Raw genomic sequence first — 5,625 nt, forward strand, 5'->3', positions numbered from 1 at the left:
TGAGATGTCTCTGCTTCTCCAACTATGGGTTTAGTCCTGAATTTAGTCCACTTCTAAAAATGTGCTTAGAGGTTCCAGGATACTAAACTCAGGAGATCCCTTCTTAAACCATTCCACCTTACCTCCTCCATTCCTTTCTTAAGACACTTGTTAAAACCTATGGTTTTTACCAAGCTATTGGTCATCTGCTTTAAGGTTTTTTTATATGACCCAGTGTCAAATATATTTTGCTAATGCTCCAGTGAATTGCCTTGCTACGTTGAAAAGTGCAATATAAATACAAAGAGACAAAAGACTACAGATGCTGGAATCTGGAGAAACAAACAATTTGCCGGAGGAACTCAGCAGGTCGAGCAGCATCTGAAGGGGGAAAGGAACTGTCAATGTTTCAAGTCGAAATTCTGCAGTTTGAAGCAGATTGTTTGTGGTTCCAACATAAATAAAAGTTGATGTTGCTTTTAGTTTATTACAATACTTTGTAATTTGATTTATTTGAGAAAGTAAAGCAAATTAACCTGATTATGTCACAATGAATACAATTTAATGTGCATTTGAAAGATATACCTTACATTGATCAATAAAACAAAATATGAGCAAGACTAATGAGAATTGGAAATTATGCAAGTTTTCACTGAAACTTTGAGTGTAAAGTGTAGACTTAAGATTACTGACAGCTGATGCTCTTCTACACAACATTGACTTATGCATTCAATCAAACAATTAAAGTGTTTCAGGCAGTCAGAATGAGAGACATGACATGCTACAATCAATGATGGCCGTTAAATGACCAACACAAGATAATTAAAATATATAATTGCACTACCAGCACCAAAAATGAGTGTATTTGACTATAAACAGTCCCACATAAGGAAAAAATTTCTTAGGGTGTTTAAAACATTTGCTGTCCATAAAAATAAATTGGTTTCATACAGTTCAAACATCCTGCACTTTCTTAAATAGCTGGCTTCTAAATTTCATAATTTTCATATCTTATAACTATCAGTAAAAAATGACAAGCACTCACAGCAAAGGCATACGTAATTCTGGAAATGTAGTGGATTTTCCATTATGTGCCTCTGGCATTTAATGGAAACAATAATGTAACCAAGCATCTTTACTTTAGGATTTGCAAACATAGTATGACAATACCATAGGCACAGGAATCAGATAAAATCATAATTTATTTATATTCATAGAGAAAAAAATTAAATGCAACTGACGTAAGTCGCTTTACAATGAGGCAATGTCTCATACCCAACATTGACTTAAGAACATTCTAGTGAATGATTTGTATGGCAGATAAAAGAGAATACAGTGTAAGTGCTTTTATTCACACATAACCAGACAATACCGGAATAATATTCTGCCCCTAGGTAAAGAATATTCAACATAATGGGTCATGTGACAGTGCAAAATATTAATAATTTGTAAATTCATCCTTCTATTCATGGATTTCCTTTTGTATAACAATCAATATTTTAACATTATTCTGATATTTAGTGGCTTTAGTAAAACAAATATCAGAGAAAATTACCTATGGTAACATTTTCAGAGGATGAAACATTTTCTATTCTTTCATCCTTCTCATCCAAAATCATGGTAATCACTGGAAGTAACACCAAGCTCCCTATGATCTCAAGAAACAGAAGGCCATCAAAGAAGATTACTAGAATGTAAGTCTCTTATATCAAAGGGATCTGAAGCACTGCTCTCACAAATCTTTGATATCCCTAGCATTCAAAATCTGAAGAAGGATAGAGGTTAAAATATCATTCTTCTTGAGAAACCATCAATACCAACAATTATAATATGATAGTAAACCTTAGAACTTGTCATCAGATTGAAACATAAGATTCTGATGGGCGGCTGGGGAGGTAGTTTGTTGAGGCTGCTTGAGAGGATACACTCTGAGAACAACAAACAATCTGCTGAAGGAACTCAATGGGGGGTGGGGAGGAATTGTCAATGTTTTGGGTTGGAACTCTGCATCAGGACCTTCCTTCTTCACCTCCCCCCCAGCCCCCCAGATGCTGCTCGACCTGCTGAGTTCCTCCAGCAGATTGATTTTTGCTCCAGATTCAAGTGTCTGCAGTCTCTTGTGTCTACACATTGAAAAGATGTTCTCCATGTGGGGAAATCTAGAATCTGGGGCATAGTTTTATTGTGAGAGGTCACCCATTTAAGATGCAGTATTGGGTCTGAATGGTTCATGAGCATGTTGCATGGTGCATTTTGCACTACTGCATAAGCCATTGTGTTGAGTATTTTTACCTAGTGGTAGAATCAGCGATTCCTGCACTGTACAGTCATGTGTGAACAATAACGCCTACATTGCATCTTCTTTTATCTGCCATTCATATCATCCTCCAAAATGCTCATGTATCAAAATCTGGCATAAATTTGCCTCATTTTATGGATTTTTGTTAGTTGCATTTCATTTTGCCTCTAAAATGCAATTCTGCCTTTCAGATGATTACCAACATTTGGATTTCTCCACCTCAGAGAGAGTGGTTGATAAATCATTGAATATATTCAAGGATGAGCTAGACAGACATTTGGATAATAGGGGAGTCAAAGGTAATGGAATACTGGAAAGAAAGTGGAGTTAAGGCCAAGATCATATCAGTGTTGATCTATTGAATGGTGGTGCAGGCTCAAGGGGTTATTGTTTTAGTTATGAGGAAAATTCCATCCCAGGTTTGTTTTCCTTAGAGCAGAGGAGGCTAAGGAGGGACCTGATAGAGGTAGACAAAATTATATGGGGCATAGATGGGGTGGATACTTTTTCCCACAATGAGGATGCTTAAAACTGGAGGGCACGGGTTTAAAGTGAGGAGTAAGAAGTTTAGGGGGGATCTGAGGAAAATATTTCACAAAGAGGGTGGTTGGAATGTGGAAAGTACTGCCTGAGAAGGTGATAGAAGCAGGTACTCTCAGATTTAAGAAGTATCTGATGTGCACTTGAATTGCCAATATGGCCACAGACCTAGTGCTGGTAAGTGGGATTAGTATCCATGATTACTTAATAGTCAGCATGGACATATTGGGCCAAAGGGCACAGAGGCCTGTGCTGTATGACTTTATGTCTCTATGACAATGTTAGATATTTTGTTAACAACATATTTTGACCAATATCAATTGAGAAGCAGTAGAAAGCACTTCCACTGAGAAAGAGAGGACTAGCAGGAGTAGCTCGGTGTTGTCAAGCAGAAAATGAGATTTTCACATCATTACTTTCAAAGACAAACTTCAATGTGACTTGGCACTTGCAACAAAACCACCTTCTCTCTTTATTGGTAATGGAAACAATGAAGCATTGGCTTTTGTATTAACATCACTTCAATAGACATGTTCCCTGTTTTGGGTACTATGCAATAAAGAGGAATTGGAAGTACTGCATACTGTGAACCACAGTAATGAGGTAGGGGTAGAAGGTCAATGAGGAAGAAATTCTAACAATGTCATAATTGTTCACAGAGAGAAAAAAAATGATGGTCATTGTAGCAGCTGCTCCTTCTCCACATTCTTGATGCAGGGCACTTTTTTTCCTGCAGTCTGAGTGGTTTGATTGAGTGCATGAATTGTGTGGGAAGGTTGCTCCCTGGCTTTGATCTCACAAATAACAGAGGGAAAAAAGAAGTAAAAATACCTTTCACATATTTACAATGTCTTGAAATATTACATGTACAATGAAGTAATTAGTTTCCACTGTGAAATTTCTACTGTTGTAAATAAAGCTAACTTCCACACATAATATCAACAATGACCACAATCACCCTCAGGTAAGTTCCTGCGAGGGGATTGTGTTTGTCAGTTGGTGAGTGGAGGGGAAACTTTACTAACAATAACTGGGGAGCACACTCCTGCACTTGTTGACTCCATTCCCAACATATAGCTGCTGTTGGGGGCTGCAGGGGTTACTGAATAATCCTGAGCAGGCAGATTCATTGCCTGCATTCATTTCCCAAAGGGGCTGTAACTTTACGCAATCAAGGGGCCAAATACTTTTTTTTATAGGTATTTGTTTAGAATGTTCCTATGATTTCAGTGCATGCAAGCATCCCAACACTAATTTGGTATTGGTATTGGTTTATTATTGTCACTTGTACTGAGGTACAGTGAAAAACTTGTCTTGCATACAGTTCGTACAGATCAATTCATTACACACTGCATTGAGGTAGTACAGGGTAAAAACAATAACAGAATACTGAATTTGGTTCACTTTGTGCCTAAGTCTCAATGACGTGAAGGGCACAATGCAAAACCAAATTCTAGTCCATGAAAGAGACACTATTGGCCTCAATTTTGCTGGTAAACGCTGGCAGTTCCTTGTACTTGCCTATTAAAATACTGTTAGAGCTGGGATTTCAGTGCATGTGTATCAAACAGAGAGGACCCAAACTTACTAGAGTTATAGAGTCATAGAAAAAGGCCCTTTGGCCCAACTCATCCATCCCAACCAAGTTGTCGACTTGAGCTAGGCCAATGTCCCTCGAAACCTACTGACATTTGCCAGTGTATAATTCAATTCATTGCACCACTGGATGTCTCATGGATTCCAGTACAAGGATAAATCTTACTGACATTTCACAACATTACACTTGGAGTTCAGTTCTGGGTCCCAATCCATATTAGATCTGATGCAGGATCCATTGATTTCCCTAGGGATGATAGGGCTACAGGAAAGAAATGTAAAAAGGTTAGTTCCTTTAATAGTTTACGGTTGTTTAATGTTTTTTTAAATTATTTTAAAATGTGTACCGTAATTTTAGTTTTTCTAATCCCTTTAGAAACTATTTACTCTATTTTTTCATTGTTTTTAAATGTTGCTGAATTTCAGATACATTCAAAAGCATTTAATAGTCCTGATAGCTTTGAGGCCTGGCAAAGATGGGAGCAAGCTGCCAGAGCTTTCAAGGGAGTTTCAGGGACAGCTCTCCTCCATTACCCTGCTCAAGTACCTGTTGCCATTCAATCTTTTGTCACAGGCAATTCCTGGGATGTTTAGGCTCTCTGTAACTGGATTAGGTAAAGACAAGAGGCAACTGCAGGTAGCCAGGACAGGAGATGCCCTGAGAATTCATACTATAATCTATTCAGTCAAACCTTTCTGATGTTGCTTTGGGAACATGCTGTGTTGCCCTCATGTTAATGTCATCAGAAACAAGGTGTCTTCAATGTTATTTACTCCTAGCACTGCAACCTTTTGGTTTCTTCAATTTATTAAATGGCTGTTACATTTTAGATCTGAAACAAGTCAGGGAACTAAATTCTAAGCGAAGTACCATACTGTTGAATCTATTAAAATTAAAACCATTATGGTTTGGTGCTGAGAAAAAATCCTGATTAAACTAACAAACCAAAGAAACTTCTGTTATATATCAAATTATAATTTATCAAATTATACTAGATTCTGGCCCAGCAGAAATAATTTGACTATTGTAATATTCGTAGTTTAGCATTATTTTTATTACAGGTTAAAAATGTTACTTTGTTCAGTAATTCCTGATTAAAAATATGAGTAGACTTTGATAATTTTTGGAGACAGAAGAGTGCAGATGCTGGAACCTGAAGCAAAAACAAACTGCTGGAGGAACTCAGCAGGTCAGGCAAAATCTGCGGAGG

Source organism: Pristis pectinata, chromosome 28 (assembly GCF_009764475.1).
Source record: "Pristis pectinata isolate sPriPec2 chromosome 28, sPriPec2.1.pri, whole genome shotgun sequence".
NCBI classification, from domain to species: Eukaryota; Metazoa; Chordata; class Chondrichthyes; order Rhinopristiformes; family Pristidae; genus Pristis; species Pristis pectinata.